Below are 19,783 nucleotides of genomic sequence, written 5' to 3' on the forward strand. Positions count from 1 at the left end.
GGATCGAATCCGACAAAATCATAAAAATACCCTCTCATATAATATCTTATTTCAATTTTCTAGATAGTCGTGGAAGAAAATCACCAAAATGACTAATTTCACCTTTATTTATTTATTTATTAGAATTGATCAAGCAACGCAAAGACCATTCGATATCACCTTTTGCTTCGTTAATCAAGCAACTCAAAATATTTAGTCAATCATACTTGAGTATCATCAAACAGCCCACCAAAACTTCAACCTAGATCTATGCATCATAAATTTTCAATCAACCAACCCAAACACTCCCAATTAACTAAAATTTGATCCCTAAACGTCGTCATGATAGCAATACCTTCAAACACTAGCTCACTGTCCATCCCATGGGAACAGAAGGTCTAGCTTTCAAAATTTGCCTATTGAGGTCAACCAAACTGGTCGCAGGTTTGACTCTTAAAATGTGTCATCTTGGTTAAATTTTTAGAAGGGTTACAATAAAAGGCAACAAAAAAAATAATAAAAGGGCACTAAACAAATAATATCTAGCCACAAAAGTATCCTCTCTCTATGTATATCTTGATCACCTATCATAGCAAAGATCATTGATGACCAATACAAGCAAAACTTTCATTTTAATCGTAGCAGAGATATCTACACAAAATACATCAAACCACACTCAACCATCGAAGTGCGGTCACATGACTATCAATTATCCAAAGTTATCACTCACAGGAAGCATCACAGGTACCCTTTTTGTCCTTTTTTCTAAATTGCTACTAAATGATCAGAGTGACTCCAATGACCACTTTCGGAGGCACTATTCTCCTTTTGCAAGTTTTCGGAGGCACTCTCCTGAAAAATATTACAGAACATAAGTTAGAATTCACTGAGGACTCGTAAATGTTTATGGCAGTTGAAGCAGCTTAAACATTCACAGGTCAACCGTAAATGCTTATGGCACTTGCACCACTTGATCATGTGCATGATTTTGAGTCATTGCATGAAGGCAGAAGCCAGTACTAGAATGTGACGAGGTTTCTTTGGGCAAGAAAAAGGAAAACAGGCACAAGTGCCAACCGAAGCATACCTTTCTTTTGGAGGGGGCGGATGCATTTACAACAGGTTTAAAAAAGACTCCAAACTGGAAAAATAAAATAAAATAAAAATGATTGAATTGATCATAAGCAACACCAAAGTTCAGACAAGATAGCAAAAGAATTCCTACCGGCCTGGGAAGATTTGTTCTTGGCCGATTTAATCCTTTCTATTGCCTAGAAAATTTTAAGGTGAGATTAACAAACAGTTTCATATAGGGACTTCCACAATCAACTATTAACAAAGACGAAATCATTATGAAGAGGGCAAATACCTTAGCAACTCGGTCACTATTGAATCCATTTTCATGCACCAGAAAGCTCCGAAGACCCTGATAAGAGAGGAATACTGTGTAAAGATGCCTAATGGACTTATTAGCGCCCAATTTATTTTTTATTACTACCTCATCATCTGGAGCTATCCACTTTAGTTCTGGAACGTCCATGGTCACATTAGGCTCTTTGAACAAGCGTCGAGCTTCTAGATAAGGCCATTCTTCAGGAATTTGATATCTATAATTATACCAAGTTTTATAAGAGAAACTACACGGACAACATAAGAATCCTGTTGGATCTTAATTTTTACAAAACCACAACAATTGAAGGTGATGCAACTAAATATTGCTTGAGTGAATGGGGGAAATTGGAGCACCTTTCTTTGTTTATGTTCTCCAAGATATTCTCTATGCAACTATGCTGACGGATGAACTTCAAAGCTGTTTGTCCTCCAATGCCTGATAGAGTCATTCGTTTAGCAGCATTGCATAGAAAGTTACAAAAGAAATTTAATATATAAAAAAAACTGCTATGTATATCATGTACATGTTAAAAAATATACATTCTAGGGAGAAGAATTAAAAATTCAATGAATGCCCTATGCACATAAAGATGAGTTCTGCAAATATAGACCATAACAAAAATGCATAAAGAATCTAAAACCTAAAATGCAACCATAGAAAGGTATGCAGCATTATTTTGTTTTTGTTGACACAACTTCTAGATGCTCAAATCATAAAAAATGATGACTGCATAGCCAAGGATGGTATCACACAATTTTAAAGGAGAGTACAAACATGGCGTAAAACTTGGCAAGATAATAAAATTGCTTTTACATAATGACGCAATTTCAATCATTAAACCCGAAAGAGTTGTAAAGGATCAAAACTTTTGTAGGAAGAATAATAAACAATAGCATAAACAAATCACTAAAAACAATACCAATTAAATAGAAAGGTTATGAAAACATTTTTGAAAATAGCATCACTGTATGAAGTGTATAATTTATTTCATGGAACATCAAATGCATAAATAGATTTTTTTTTCCTTGCAACCAAACAGAGTTACTGCTCAAACTTTAAAAAACAAACTTGAAATTGACACTAAGAGTACACTCAGTGACCCTAATGAACACATGTACAAATTTGTAAAAATACTCGGTGACCCCAGGTTATGACAGATGAACCCAGAAGATGATGTGGTGGCAAAAGGACGTGGCAGTCCTACTCCAAAAAAGAGTAATATCCCTTCATCTGGATTGGAGTAGTTCTTAAATCCTGGGGTTAACTAGACCGGGTTTTAATTTGGCCAGGGGAAGATGGTCGGTCGTTAAGTCGAGCGAATTAGGGGGTATAATGTTTTAAGGGTAGCCAGATCTTAGGGAGGTCAAGTTTAAGGTCGACTGATCTAACATTATGGTCGGAATGACTGACTCATTCTACGACATGTCAATCATAAACAACAGTGTGCGTGTGCATTCGTCCGGCCTTAAAGTCGGGCGAGCATGTATGCTCTAACCGACCGGATACAGCCCGGCCAGGAGAACGACGTTCAGCTTCATTAGTTCTCATATATGTAACCGGTCGGATAAAGGTCAACCGGGATACAGACACTCAGCCTCATTAGTTCCCATATATGTAACCGATCGGATAAAGGTCAGCCGGGATAAAGGCGCTAAACCTCATCAGTTCCTATATATGGGAACGGTCGGATAAAGCCCGACCGGAATAAAAAAGCGCTCAGCCTCATCAATTCCCATATGTGTAACCGGTCGAATAAATCACGACCCGGATAAAGGCACTCAACCTCATCAGCTTCCACATACGTAATCGGCCGGATAAAGACTGGTCGGGTTAAAAGTACTCAGCCTCATTAATTCTCATATATGCAACCGACTGTCCGGACTTAAGGCCCTTAGCTTCATAAAACTTTCCAGGTATACCCGACCAAAGTGCGCATATGCCCGGTCAAGCATAATCAAGCATACGACACTTATCAAAGGGATTTCTCGGGATCCCGATATACTCTACCATTCTCTAGCAAGTATATTAATGAGGCGCAGGACGTAATTGAACAGCTTAATCTAATATAGGACAAAGGATTATACAGAATGTAACTGAATGGTTCAATAAAAGAGGTCGGCTTAAGGACCGGCCGAAATATATTCAGCGCAGAGTCAATCAGCCAAACAAGCAGGCCGGCTTAAGGACTTGCCAAAATATACTCAACAAACAAGTAGCAGACAATATTTTAACAGTCTGTCAGGGTTGTCGGGGAATGTTCCTTGAGTACCTCTTGCGGAGGTTAGTTATGACAGCATACTCGACAATTTCATCAAAGATTTAAGTCATAAATGACAAAAAAGATACATCTAAGGGTAAAAAAAAATTCCTCAGACTATTACTGCATATCATCCAGACTGTACTTTTTCCATCACCTAACAAATTCCAACGCACGATGCCATCTCATGATCACAGAAGTTGTGAGAGGTGGTATATAAAGGGAATTCTCTCCATTGGCAAGGTATGCATCATTTGTATATGAAACCCACGCTCTCGCAAATCCACTATTGTTCTTCATTTCACTCCTCAAAGATCGTACTGACCTGAGCGTCGAAAGGCCTTGCCAGGGATCCTTTCCCAGGTCTTTGGTCACTAACGCTTTGTTGGATTGTTTGAGTGTGCACAGTATCTGAAGGAAATCTTCTCCTCGAAGCCAAGAGGTCTTCTCTTTGTCAATGATCAAGCCATCGTCACCAGCATGCCATCTCTTCATCTCTCAAACAGGATCAAATTTGACGTTGTCTGTGGGAAGTTTCACCTGAATCTAAGAATCGGAGATAGAAGAGACGAGGAAACTCGCCACTATCACTTTGACGCAAGAGGATCTAGACCTACTCATCATCGAAAAAACGCAAAAGTTAATGCAACAGTAACAACAACAACAACAACAAGGAGCTCCGGTGGTGTTTTACTGCCATCTAATCCTATCGCTTCAACGACGACTCACCAAAAGGAATGAGGTGTACAAGAGAAGGGTCAAGCCCATTTACCTAGGGTATCTCGTTCACTGGCTCCACACCATCGGGGCTCTTTTTCGCACGCCGCCTGAACATATAGATCAAGAAGAGCCTCACCGAGAGTCTTCTAGAGAAGCACTTGTCAGAGACAGACGAAGGGGAAAGGCTCCAGCACGTTATAGTTCACCTGAAGACATTAGCACCTTGTTCTCTCAAAGGGTGTTAGAGGATAAGTTGTCAAAGCATTATCAAAACCTAACCATAAGGGAATACTCAAGATCAACTGATCCTGATCATCTTGTCAAATTTGAGCATGTCACTCTCCTTCACCAGTTTACTGATGGGGTGAAGTGTGGGTGTTCCTCACCAGCTTCGATGGTTCTGCACAGACGATTACCCGTTGGATCTATCCAATGTTTCAAGGATTTCTGCAAGGTTTTCCTTCACCACTTTGCAAACAACCGACACTACCAAAAGACTCCCTTGAGTCTTTTCTCACTGAAACAGGGGCCTAAGAAGTCACTGAGATCCAACATTAAAAAATTCAACCAAGTGGTCATAGACGTTCCTTCCGCCACTACCGAAATCTTGATGAGCGCCTTCTCCCAAGGGCTTGTCAATAATGATTTCTTCAATTCCTTGGTGAGAAGACCTCCGAGGAATTTTGATCATCTGTTCGACCAGGTAATCGAGTTTATCAATGTTGAAGAGGCGCAAGCTGCCCGAAGGAAAGATACTCCTACACCCACACCGACTCCTATACCCGAGCACTGAGCATTGCCCACTCCTCCGCCTAAAGGATCCCGAGCAGCCCCTTAACCTCATCATCAAGAGTCACGACCCCAGGCCGTGCAGCATATGGGGGTCGAGCAAGAAAGGTATCCGGAGCCTCCTCAAGAAGCTCCAAGACGATGGTGCACTCTTCACCGGTCGACCACCCATGACCCACAGGATTGCTACACGCTGGCTAATTGAAGATTTCGTCGGCACACTCCATCGCCTAACCGTTAACCCTACCAAAGACCGAATGGCTCGCCCAGAAGAAATCAGTGTGAGGTCGAACGACAGCAGAGGACTACACCACCACCACCACTAGTGGACCGAACACCCACTCCCGCTCGAAACCAACCAGAGCGCCCGACCCAGTAGGAGGAAAATCGTAATAATGCCGCCAGGGGCAACATCAACATGATAGCAAGAGATCCAACTGATAGAGACTCCAACCGAGCGAGAAAGTCACACGCTCGGCGATTGGAAATTCATACGGGCGGGTGCATCACAGAATGGGCGGCCGGGCCTAAAATCAGCTTTGGACCCAAGGATCTAGATGGGTAGAGATACCCCACGATGATGCATTAATAATCAAGATTGTTATAGTCAATTATAACATTTCCCATACTTTCATTGACACAGATAGTTTTGTCAACATCATCTTTAGGCAAGTATTCAAGCAGCTGTAGATAGACCCAAGCGAGCTTCAACCCATGGTGACTCTTCTGTATGGATTCACTAGTAATGAGATTCAATCGCTCGGCCAGACAAAATTGGTCATATCTTTATGGGAGGAGCTCCTAATGAGGACACGTCGATCAAATTTCATCGTGATTGACGTGCCCTCAACTTATAATGTCATTTTAGGCCGCTCGACCTTAAATGAATTCCGGACGGTGATCTCTACCTTTTGCCAAAAAAATAAAACTCCCTATGGATGACCAAGTTGGGGAAGTTCAAGGAGATCAACTAATGACACGCAAGTGCTATGTTGAGATAATCAAGACTGAAGCCCACTCTGCATGGAAGATAGGATGGAAGTCAATGTTATTTAGGACGCTCCACCCGCCCTCGTCTATGAAGAAAAAGAAGAAGTACAAATTCAGCCTGACCGGTCAGAAGCTACCATTCAGATAGCAGTCGATCTGGTTCCTGAACTTAAAGAAGAGCTAATCAAATGTTTAACGCGCAACAGTGATGTATTCACCTAGACGCCCAAAGAAGTGACGGGTGTGTTGCCCGAGATTATCGAGCATGTGCTTCATGTCTATCCAGAAACTCGGTCGGTCAAACAAAGGAAGCGAGATTTTAAAGCCGAGCAGAACAAGATCATCAAAGATAAGGTGGATAAGCTACTGGAGGCGGGCTATATTCGTGAAATTCAATTTCCGAGCTGGTTGGCCAACGTGATTTTCGTCTCAAAGCAAGGAAATAAATGGCAGGTCTGCATCAATTTCAGAGATCTTAACAAAGTCTGCCCAAAAGACTATTATCCGCTCCCTCGCATCGATCAAGTGGTGGATTCCACTTCCAGGTGCGAGTTCATCTATATGCTGGACGCATATTAGGGATATCACCCAAGGTTTAAAATTTCAACCAGTGCCGAGGTTTCGGTCTGAGACCGGAACGATACGATTTCGGTATCGTACCGTGCCGATACGATTTCAGTAATTTTATTTAAACATTAAAAGGCTAGCGCAACGGTAAAGTTATTGTCATGTGACCAAAAGGCTACGGGTTTGAATCCTGGAAACAGCCTCTTGCAAAAAGTAGGATAAGACTGCGTACAATGATCCTTCCCCGGGACCCCGCATGGAGGGAGCTTCGTGCACTAAGCTGCCTTTTTTATTAAATCAGTAAAAGTATAAAATAATAAAAAAATATATATAAGAATATAAATTTGATTTAATAGAATTTTTTAAAACAATTTTTTTTTAGAATTTTTAAAATTGTAAAAACAATTTCAGAATATTATTTAATAAAATTGATTATTTTTAAAAAAAATAAATATATTTTTTATATTTTATTGGGATAATTTAATTAGGATTTATGAAAGTCTCTTTAAAATATCACAATTAAATGGGAATTGTTTAATTTATTTAAATTGTAACTTTGTACAGTGATCCCCTGCCCGCGACCCAGCGCCCACGACTCGCCCACGATGCCTCCGACGCCCCGTGGACGCCTCCGACGATGTCGGAGGCGTCCGGCGGCACCAGAGGAGTCTGGCAACGCTTTCAGCGGCGCCAAAAGCATCCGTGACGCTTTCGGTGTTGCCAGAAACGTCGCATCGCAACTCCTTCGGCGCCCGTGACACGCTTCAGGCGCCGCGAAGCTTCCGGCGAAGCCGGAAGCTTTTGGCGACGTCGGAAGCTTCTGGCGACGTTGTTCCTCCTAGTGCAACGATTTCTGGTGCGCGCACGACTCGTAGCGCATGACGCATGACGCGACGAAATCGTCGCTCGTTCGGTGTTGGTTTCATTGCGTGGGCGGAACGATAAGTTTCACCCGTTCCGCCCGGCACAGAACGAAATTTTGAACTATGATATCACCAACTCCCTCTTACCAAGGACGACCAGAAAAAGATCAGTTTCATAACTGCTGAGGGCACCCATTGCTATAATGTTATGTCGTTCGAACTGAATAATGCAGAGGCTACCTACCAACGGCTCATGAATATGGTCTTTCGGAAGCAGATCGGGCGGAACATGAAAGTGTACGTGAATGACATCTTCATTAAGTCCCTTCATGCGGCTGATCTATGTGCGGACGTGGAGGAAACTTGCAACATTTTAAAACAATATGGATAGAAGCTCAACCCAAACAAGTGTCTGTTTAGAGCCAAGAGTGGGAGGTTCTTGGGCTATATTGTGACCGAGCAAGGGGTTGAGGTTAATCCGAGCAAGGTATGAGCACTACAAGATATGACCCCTCCATGCAATCTGAAGCTCAAAGATTGACCGGCCGGATTACTGCCCTCTCTCGTTTCATCTCCCGTTCAGCCGATCGAAGCTTACCTTTTTTCAAGATATTCCGTCGGGTGACCAAGTTCCAATAGGATGCCGACTACAATAAAGCTTTTGAGGAGCTAAATAATTACCTGTCCGCCTGCCTATACTTGCAGAGCTCATAGCGGGTGAGACATTGTGGATGTATTTGTCAGCTAATGATTATGCGGTCGGGTCAGTATTGGTGAGACAAGAGAGGAAGGAGCAACAACCTATATATTTAAGTCATTTAACAAAACGAGTCGAGTGTCGTTATACCGCACTCGAGAAGTTGGCCTACAGATTGGTATTAGCTGCCCGGAGGTTACGTCTTTATTTCCTTTCTCATCTGATCATAATACTCACTAATAGCACATTAGGCCGAGTAATTGTCAACCCCGAAGCCTCTGGAAGGTTGATCAAGTGGACTACTAAGCTTAGTGAGTATGATACACAGTATCAACCCCGAGCGGCCATCAAGACTCAAGCTTTGGCGGATTTTCTAATAGAGGTTCAGAATCCCGAGTAGGAGATCTGGAAAATATATGTAGATGGATCTTCCACTCGGCAGGGTAGTGAGATAGGTATTATTATGATATCCCCTAAGAAGATAGAATGCAACTATTCGTTCGGCTGAATTACTGGGTCACCAACAATGAGGTTGCATATGAAACATTAATAGCTGACCTATAAGCTGCAAGACATATGGGTGTTGATTGGGTTCTAATTTATTCCGATTCCCAATTAGCTACGCAACAGTTATCAAGCAACTTCAAATTAATAATGAGTGACTTAAGCTCTATACAAAGGCCTTTGAAAAACTCAAAACAAAGTTCCAGGAGGTAGTTATCCAGAAGGTTCCCCGATCAGAAAATCAAATGGAGGACGACCTGGCCAAGTTAGCCTCCGCCATCATTCCCTGGAATATAGACAGACCAGTGGAGCAAACACTAAAAGTGACTGGAGAACCCCAATTATATTATTTCTACAGCAGGATAGTCTACCACCCAAGCGCGAGCAGACACGTATAATTAAGAAAAAAGTCAGTCAGTTCACTCTGATTGGTGATCAGCTTTATAAACGAGCTTTCTCATGTCCTTTACTCAAGTGCATAGGGCCAAAAAGATATAGAATACATTTCACAAGAAGTTCATCAAGGTTCCTGCGGGAGTCTTGCGGGCGGTCCAGATTATAAGCAAGCATGCTCTCGCGGCTCATATAAATCCAGCGCGGCTTAATGACCGAATGAATTTCAAACTCCCGAACCGTTCAATCGGATTATAAGCGAGCATGCTCTCGCGGCTCAGATAAATCTAGAGCGGCTTAATGACCGAACGAATTTCAGACTCCCAAATCGTTCGATCGAGTTATAAGCGAGCATCCTCTCACAACTCAGATAAATCCAGAGCGACTTAATGACCGAACGAATTCCAAACTTTCGAACCATTCAGTCGAGCTATAAGTGAGCATGCTCTCGCAGCTCAGATAAATCTAGAGCGGCTTAAAGACCGAAATATCAGGAACCCCCGAACCATTCGGTCAAGTTATAAGTTAAAAGCAAGCATATATTATGAAGGAATTTTCTTTATTCAACCTGATTATGTCGCTCAATGCTAAATCAAGGCTAAACTTATTATTCAATCCGACAATCAATTATGGTAAGTTTTTTTGAAGGTAGTAATTTATTTGTTTAGTCAGACTATTTCGTTTGGCGTTACTACCTCGATCGGTTTATTGTGCCTCCTAACATATATTGCATGACGAGGGTGCATGAAAGTTACTTTATAAACTTATTGGTGGTTCTGGAGATATGCATGAGAAGCTAGTGTCATCTAACCTTTCTCAATGCCTATTTTATCACATCTTAAAAATATATTTCGGCATACTCTAGAGGATAGTTTCAATTCTTTCTAAGGATTGTACACAATTATACATTAGGGTACACAACGTAAAATTGTTAATCGAATCTGTTCAAGAGATCCCCTAGGAGCTCGTTGAGAAGTCGATGTTGATCAATAGATTGTCAGGGGGATTTGCCGGTAGGTAGCCAGTCTTTCCGTAATTGTTGGATTACCCCTTCGGCAGAATGCTTAAGTGTTCCTGCAAGCCATTGTGCTAGTTCTCTCTTAAAATCAATAGAATCTAAATAAGCTCTCCTCCCAGCTCAAGACGCTCATTCTCTTCATCTTTATAAAGTGATAGCTCGGTCCGAGCAGCGTCAGCTTCAGCCTTTGCAACGTCTAACTCGGCCTGCATGGATTATAGTTGGGTTTCTCATGTATTCAGCTCCACTTGTTGCTTCAATAACAAGAAATTCTTAGTGGATAGTTCCTAGGTTAGTTCAGGGGAGTTGGATGTATGTGAAAGCTTTAGCTCTTCTAGCAGGGAATCTTTATGATCTAGGTCAGAATGGCTTTATCTTTCATTGCTCTTTCTACCCGAAGCTTGAACTCGCTGTCTTGTAGTAAGAGTTCTAATCTCTGCTTGTCCATCTACTGAGACTTCACTAATTGTTGACATTATTGCAAAGTATTTTCCATACTAGAGATGAGCTCAGCTTGCTCCTCAATTTTTCCTTACAAGATGGTTGTCTCATTGCTAGGAGCGATAGAAGTAGCATCTAATTCTTCCACGCGATTGTTCAAAATTTTGTTGGCCCGCTACAAGTCCACAACCAATTGGCCCAAATGTAGTCCAAAAGCGTAGAACTGAATGAAATAACGATAAAGGTATAGTTCATAAAAGTAATTTAAGAAAACTTAGTCATGCACTCACCACAATGGCATTTCAGTTGTGCTCGTCAACACACTCTGAAATTGTGGTTCCTTGTATTTGTGCATGTGCTTGCACCCATGACTCTGGCCAGTAAACCCTTTAACTTAAGTATCCCGAAAGATGGAAAAGTGGTACTTAGCCCTTGTTGTGAGGGCAGCCAATAGGACTGCTTGAAAAGGCATTGAAAACTAGTTGAAGGAGTAGGCCTCGAAGGAAGAGCAAGAGGGAGCTCAAGCGATTGCAAATGAGCAGAAGTTGGTTGAACAGATAAAGATTCTGATACTTGCCCAACCAGCCCAGAACTTTACTTGAGTATCGATCGATCAGATGTGTGACCGACTAATCTCATACTAGGAGTTCGTTTAGCAAGGGGGGTAGCTGAAGGAACGCTTAAAACTTCTGGCAGAGCTGACTGAGTAGGTAAAGGGGCTTGCATTGTCTCGATGGGCCTGATATCTGGATCGATCGCACAAGACATAGGTATAAGAACACCTGGCCTTATCATAGCAATTGTAAAATGAGAGCGACTATATTTTTGAGATTCAGGCTCTTTACCTCGAGCAAAAGATATCTCGGCCAAAGCAAGACGATCCCGATCGGGTATACCCGAGCCTGTAGCCTCTGCTTGGGGCCTTTTGCGCTTAATTATGAGAGGGATATCCGAATCTATAGCGCTGGAAGAAGAACTGTGAGAAAGTTCTACTGGAGGAAGTAAACCAACTGAGACAGAGGCATGTTTAAGCTAGCGCTCCTTTATTAAATTCTCATATATTTGGTTCAGAGTCTCTTCCAATGGCCAATTATTTTTGGAAAGGAAAGTCAGGCTAATGGCTTCCGTTGTAAAAATAAATGGATAATTAGAATTAGAAATTTTTATAATAAATGGTTAAGAAATAACAAATAATTAAGAGAGACAAAGATTTTTTCTTACCAAAAGTGACACTTAGCCCAAGATCCACTGGAGTGATCCCAAAAACATATAGCAGACCTTCTATAGTCAACTCTGGGAAACTAAACTTCAAACCTCTCCTAGAGCTTGGTGAAGGATTGGGTCTGTGTGAAGGTTGACCAAGTCAAGAATAGGGGGAAGGTTTGGTTGCCCGGTTGTGGGGCAGAACAGAAAGCTCGGAAGGTGTATGAAAAAATACTTATCTCTCCATTCCTATTGGGCTAGAATTCTATTGAACAAAATAACCTTAGGACGAGCCTAAAAGCGAAATAGATCGTCCTCTACTTGTCGAGGAAAGAAATAATGATGGAACAAACGAGGAGAAAGAGGGGCATTGAACAAGCGGAAAATAATGACACAACTTAAGATGCGAAGAGATTAGAGAATAAGTTAATGAAGTGGGATGCCAAAGTATTGGCTAACGTTAATGAAGAAAGGATACAGGGGTAAACGAAAGTCGGCTATAACTTGTTCTCCAAAAACAGCAACACTCTCCGGCCAAGGAAGATGGGGACGGTCTTGGCTAGCAGGAATTACCATGTAGGATGGAAGCCCATAGTTGAGAGGAAAGTCATAGGCATCATCAATAGTGGAATTGGAGGAGCAGTGATAGTACCATGCGCAAGCTTCAGCTATAGTGAACAAGAAGATGAGGAGAATGAAAAGTGTGAAAATATAGAGGAAGAAGAAGAAGAGGGCAAAGCGTCAGGGTTTTTTCATTTTCACGAAGTTTCTATATGAATTCTTCGAAAATGTTATTTGAGTTAAATCGTCGGATCATAATAATGAAAAGGCGGAGTCACCTGTGAACTGTTGGATGCTTAGATAAGGCAACGAGTAGATGAAAAATTGTATATCTAGGATGGAGTGTTCACACGTGTTACCAATAAAAAACTTACAATGGTAACTAATTTGACGGACAATCATCCCGAAGCATCGGTGATGTTTTTGAAGTGAGCTTGGTTTCTTGTGCAACTCTTTTAAAAGCATGGTCGATCCCAAACTCGAACAAGCCTTTAGTGATTTGATAGGGGGAATAATAGTGGAAGCCCGAATGGATTTGTACGAGACTGATTATTTACTCAGACAAGGTTGTACCGGGCGGGTTCAATTTCGATTAGTTTGGAGTAAACAATATTGGCCACAGTTCGTCTTATCCTCGTATTATCCTAAAACTTAAGGTACGAACAAGTGTAAGCCCGGTCAAGAATAAGCTAGAACAAGTTTTAATTATGACTAGTCGTAAAGATTGGCATCCTTAGGTGAATAAGCGTTAAGCACTATAGCTCGATCAGTCGATTGGCCTAGATGGTCAGCCCTAAGCATTCTTGCCCTTCCCCGTCTGGATTTTCGTCTGGTCGGATTTAGATGATCCTTAAGGTAGTACACATGTGTTATGTAAGACCATAAATGATCATACAATCAAGCTTTAAAGAAGAGATATTTGATAGGTTCAATCATACAGCAGAAATTAGTATCCCATTCATTGAACAAGACAAATAAAGGAGAACAAGATAGAGCACAATAAGTTTGGAAATAGATCAGGAGGAGCGCTATGGATTATCTTTTTGTAAACTGGCAGGAGGATCGGAGGTGAGATATCCACCTTCTTTTAATTGCTTCATCGCACCTTCCGCTCTAAGGAAGAGAGCTTTAGTAATGGAGTCGATGAGGATGTTGAAGTCACGTGTTAAAAACAAGGCTTTTTTCTTAGCCTCAAATCGCTCGTCCTCTCCCGCCTGATAGGCTGTCGATTCTGACCGAACTACTATTGATTCAATCTGAGCAATCATCAGATCTGATAGCATGGAATCTCGCTCGACCTTTTGAGTCACCAGTTCGAATTCTTTGACAAATAGTTCAACAGCGTATGAAGCCTTCAATTCTTGTAACTTGGCAGACAATTATGCGTTCTCTGTCATTTGCTCATCCAATTTTTCTGTATTTCTATCCGGTAACTTGTTTTCGATTGAAGTTGAGCTTCAAAAGTGTTCAAGGCAGTCTTCCACTGGGTTGCCTTCTCTTGCTCGGTTTTAGCTAACTGTTGAGCTTCTTGTAGTTGAGCATCTAGCTATTTTATTCGCTCAGAGATACGCGCGGAAATTGCTTCGGTGACTCGTTGCTTTAGCAACCCATTCTCCTTAACCAAGTCGTACAGTTTTTAAGCAACGCTCATGCTAATTGCCCAACTATGAAAGATGAGCGCAATTATGAGCCTTCAGAATGGATGAAACGCAATCAATTAAAGTTACATTATCTTAGTCTGTTCATAAGAGAATTCGTCTGCTAACCCTATAAGAGTAAGCTCATTAAGTTTGTTTTTTGCAACCTCCCACGTATTTATTAAATGATCTCCTAATAGTATTAAGAGCGTAGGAGAAGGGGTGAATGTTGAAGCGAGCGAAGCTTAGACAAAGGGTAAGGAAAAAAATGATTGATGAAGCCACTCGAGGGCAGTGGTGGTGGTCTCTGCATAAGGGGACACGAAGAAGCTGGGCCTTGAAGAACTGCCTAGCAAAGGAACGTCCTCTCACCAAAAGAAGCGACCAAGGGTAAACCTCATTCGGTTAGCAATTATTATTCCTCGGCGCGAATCTTTTTAGCGGGTAGGTCAATCGCTGCATCGACCAAGGACTTCAAAATGGCATCCACTGCACAAAACAAAAAACACTTTAGTTAACAATAGCGTAAGGACAGAATTACCAAAACTTATCAAAAGAGCAGGGTAGCTTCTTGTAGATGGGGCTTAAACCAAATAGATATAAGAAGTCTTCGTGTAGCCACCTATGAATTCTGAAACACTGATTATTCAGCTTAGGAAGATAAGAAACAAAAATGAGATCCTGTTTGAATTAGCCTAGGTCAGGAAGATGAGGAAAAGAGGATTGTCCTTCGATAGACTAGGTACCGGCCCAGGCATTTTCATGAAAAATAAATGAGATTTACAGCCTTTGTTCGAAGACGGCATATCTTCGAAGAACACCACCTTTGGTCGGGACTGGAAGAGAAAGGCACCGGGTTCCAATTTCTTGGGAAAGGAGAAGAGAAAAAGATTGCAGGGTGTTGGTGGAATGTCAAATATGCAGAACAACATGAAACATTCCACACATGTATCGGAAAGCATTTGAAACAAACTGTTGCAAAGGGATTTGGAAGTATCAACTTACTTCCAACAAAAAAAAAGGATGGACAAGAAAGCGTAAACATGCCGCTAATTGGTCAGAAAAGAAGGTAACATGATTAGGGGCCAGGCAGGTGAGGTCGATCGTCGGAAGAAGGCAAGACGATGGTATACTCTTTAGGGATTTCAAACTTGGACTGAATGTAAGCCTCATTAGAATTATCAAAGGTGGAACAGGTAAAGGTATACCAGGGGGCGAATGATTCCTGAGCTATAATAGGATGTAAATCCAAAAGAAGGGGAACAACTTACTGAGTCGCTTAAGGGTGGAAAAAAGGAGAAGTTTGGAGAGTAAGGGTCGCCGGAGAAGAAAGGCAGGGAAGATGAAATGCAAAGTGCGAAGAGCGCACACCGCTTAGAGTTTTATAAAGTGAAAGTTAATTATCACCGTTGGATTAAAACAATCTGTGTTGGAAGGGTCATTGATCTATAGGGAAATATATGCGATTGAGCCGTACGAAGAGGCGTGCATCATAAGCCGTTTCGGAAAACAAAAAGGAGAGTCATGCAGCTTCAGCTCATAAGCAGACATTTATGATGGAAGTGACAACCATATTATCCCTCTGACCATGAACCTCTCTACGCATCCTCGGTAATCTCATCTGAGAAAAACTAGTTGCAGGCAGATGGTTTTTAAAAAATTTGCCAAATCTCCAAGGTACAAAAGGAATCGTGAAAAGATAGAGCGGGCAAAATTAAAACTTGGGTCCAGTCAGTCGGCTACACCTTCGACTAGACTTGTAGAGGAGGCTAGTGATACGGGTTATGACGAATGGACCCAGAAGATGACGTGGTAGTCAAAGTCAAGAGAGTGTGACAGTCCTACTCCAAAAATGAGTAATATCCCTTCGTCTGGATTGGAGTAGTTCCCCAATATTAAATCCTGGAGTTAATCAGACCGAGTTTTAATCCGACCAGGGGAAGATGATTGGTCATTAAGCCGAGCGAAGTGGAGAATATAATGTCTTAAGGGTAGCCAGATCTTAGAGAGGTCAAGTTTAAGGTTGACCGGTCTTACATTGTGATCAGAATAACTGACTCATTCTATGGCATGTCAACATAAACAACAGTGTGTGTGTGTGTGTGTGTGTGCATTCATCCAACCTTAAAGTCGGGTAGGCATGTATGCTCTAACCGGTCGGATAAAGTCCAGCCGGGATAAAGGCGCTCAACCTCATTAATTGCCATATATGTAACCGGTCGGATAAAGCTTGGCCGGGATATAGGCGCTCAGCCTCATTAGTTCCCATATATATAACCGATCGAATAAAGCCTAACCGGGAAAAAGGCGCTCAGCCTCAGTTCCCATATATGTAGCCGATCGGATAAAGTCCAGTCGAGATAAAAGCGCTCAGCCTCATCAATTCCCATATATGTAACTGGTCGAATAAATCCCAGCCGAAATAAAGGCATTCAAACTCATCAACTTCCACATATGTAACCGGCTGGGTTAAAGGCACTCAACCTCATTAATTCCCATATATGCGACCGGCTGTCCGGACTTAAGGCCCTCAACTTCATAAAACTTTCCAGGTATGCCCGACCAAAGTGCACATATGCCCAATCAAGCATGATCAAGCATATGACACTTATCAAAGGGATTTCTCGAGATCTCGATATACTCTACCATTCTCTAGCAAGTATATTAATGTGACGTAGGACATAATTGAGTAGCTTAATCTGACATAAGGCAAAGGAATATACTGAATGGTTTAATAAAAGAGGTTAGCTTAAGGACCGGCCGAATTATATTCAGCACACATCGGCCAAACAAGCAGGCCGGCTTAAGGACTCGTCGAAATATATTCAACACATAGTACATCAGCCAAACGAGTAGGCCGACTTAAGGATCGGTCAAGGTATACTCAACAAACAAGCAGCAGGCAATATTTTAACAGTCTGTCAAGGTTGTCGAGGGATACTCCTTGGGTACTTCTTGCGGAGGTTAGTTATGACAACATATTTCCTTGAAAATTTCATCAAGGATTTAAGTCATAAACGACAAAAAAGGTACATCTAAGGGTAGAAAAAAGATTCCTCGGACTATTACTGCATATCATCCATACTATACTTTTCCATCACCTAACAAACTCCAACGCACAATGTCATCTCATAATCACGAAGGTTGTGAGAGGTGGTATATAAAGGGGGATCCTCTCCGTTGGCAAGGTACACATCATTTGCATCTGAAACCCATGCTCTCGCAGATCCACTACTGTTCTTCATTTCACTAACCGGAGACCGTACTGATTTGAGCGTCGAAGGGTCTTACCAGGGATCATTTCCCAGGTCTTTGGTCACTAACGCTTTGTTGGATCGTTTGAATGTGCGCAGGATCTAAAGGAAATCATCTCCTTAAAGCCAGAAAGTCTTTTCTTCGTCAACGATCAGTGTTATACCCATGTTGAACACTATATCAAGTACGAGTAATATAGATATGGAAGAGCAATATAAGCATGGAACAGTTGCAGTACTGACACCATATTCAACTACACAAGCATTATTGTACTAGAGATTTGAATATACATTAGTTATCAAATTTTGTAAACAGTGAACAAGTAGAATACTAGACTTGTATGTTAAACTTGTTGAGTGTGCAATATCTGAGAAGCGAGTTTACCTTTAATGCTATCACAATAATCACATCCAGAGAGAATGCACAAATCAATGAACTGATCCATAGTGAGTTCTAGTTCTTCAAGGACCTGAAAAGTAAGGATGGAAATAAATACACTAATTCAATTAGCAATAAGCAGAATAAGTATACCTTTGAAACTTCAAATTCCATCACAGGGTTTTTGGAACTAGGATCCATTATCTGACGAAGAAACCTCGGTGCCCCATAAGTTAAAGAATCCATGTCTTCGAGGCAACCGCACACGCCTAAAGATTAATAATAAACAAATATGTTTAGGATACAAAAGTTAAAAAAACAAAACAGAATATGTTACAATGCATCATATTACCTTGTCACTTTTGCAAAGAGCTGCACATTGAGCTTCTGCTTCACAGGGTGCCTTTAGATCAGAAAGATGAGTTTAGCTTCTAAAACAAGAGATAAAGTACTTCTATATTAAGCAATTGCATGTAGTTTTAGGAAATGTTGGCATGGGAAAGAAAAATTGTCATTGTAAGTTCAAATTCTTGTAGCAAGGATTAAGAATTCAACAAGTGAAAGTGGACTAGTTTACCTCAATAGTTGGCACACCCATTAGTCTTAAGAGTCGTTTACAATCTTCATTATGTTGCTTGGTTACCTATCATAAAAACTCTACAGTAAGCAACTGGAATCAAATTCTTCAAGAAGTAATACAAAATTTCTAAATATATTTAAAGAAACTCTGTTACATATGAAGAAAGCAGATAATCAGCATGCTAACTTCATGTTGATTGCATCATAGTCAATGAGATCCTTGTGGTAATTTCTAATAAAATAGCAATATCAAAGATTACCTTGATAGTCCTTTTGCTGTACTTTTCAATTCCCTGCAGATCACCAGTCTGCAAACAGCAAAAGTAACTAACTAAGGCAGCAAAAGAAATTCTAGTAGGCTAAAGGGTCCCAATACAGGTACTTGCTATGCACAGGCAATGACCTCAACAGTTGTGTTCAAATCCTTAGTTGCATCTTCCCTCTTTGAATATCTATAGAATAAAATAAGCTTACAAATTATCATTATCTTGCAAAAAAAAAAAAAAGGGGGGACAAAACAATGACAAATCTGTAAAGACTTGCCTTTTAGCAAGTCCTTGTTTCTTCAGCTCTGGAGGCTGACCATCAAATACATATCTGGCATCACAAAATAATAATAAAACATGGTGGCTGAGTGAGAATCAAAATGATATTTAGACATGCAAATGGACTTACACTGGCTTGATACCTGCTTCTAAAAATCTGATAGTTCGATTGAGTATCCATTGCAAATGGCTTATCGGCCATACCAAATGTCAAGAGTTAGATGAAGAAATAAACAAGTCCACGCCAAGCAGAGATTTCTCTCAAAATTTGAGCACTTTTTAACATTTATCATGGACAACACAATGAAATAGAAGTGTAAGATCACCTTGTAATTTTGCCATTCTGGTTAGTGAGAGTTTCCATGCCAGTTCTTCTGACAACGATCTAGACGCGAGACAATTGCATCAAGTTATAAAATATAGAGAGGAAAGTGTGGGTGGTACAAACAGCAGATAAAAGCTCAATAGCCACTATCTAAAACCCTAAACCCTAACTCGAGAAGAGGACGGCATATCCAAAAAAATAAGACGAAAAAAAGACTAAACATAAGGGATAAAAACGGACAAGGAACTGGTAGATACTCATGCTGGCGTCGATTGCAATCTTCTGGCCGAAATAATTCTCAAACTTCTGTTCCTTGATAGCTTTGGGAGCGTGGTCAGCAAGGAGCTTCGTCAAACCCTAACAGCAAAGCGACAGCGGAAGATAACGACACCATGGCAAAGTAAGTGAGGTGACGAACTGACGATCGCAGTGGCATACTGGCATACCGCATGTGGATGTGAAAGCTTACCTTTATCCCCATGGCGACCTCGACGAGCACGGATCCTCTGACAGCGAAGAACTGGTCCGATGAACCCGTTTAGTTTTATGGACCCATCTATTATTCAACTTATGAATAATCTCTGGTTCAAGAATAAATTAGGAATTGCGGCCCGGTAGATTTCGACTGGATCTCGACCTCGACGAAAAGGATGAAATGGAAAAGAATGTTATAAATTTTATTTCAAAAC

The 19,783-nt window shown here is 41.2% G+C and overlaps 1 pseudogene; it reads right to left on the reverse strand.

Annotated features, from left to right (window-relative positions):
* Positions 1–474: 474 nt before the first annotated feature.
* On the reverse strand, positions 475–19,719 carry LOC122054089 (annotated as a pseudogene).
* Positions 19,720–19,783: the final 64 nt, after the last annotated feature.

This window comes from Zingiber officinale, chromosome 1B, assembly GCF_018446385.1.
Source record: "Zingiber officinale cultivar Zhangliang chromosome 1B, Zo_v1.1, whole genome shotgun sequence".
In the NCBI taxonomy this organism is placed as follows: domain Eukaryota; kingdom Viridiplantae; phylum Streptophyta; class Magnoliopsida; order Zingiberales; family Zingiberaceae; genus Zingiber; species Zingiber officinale.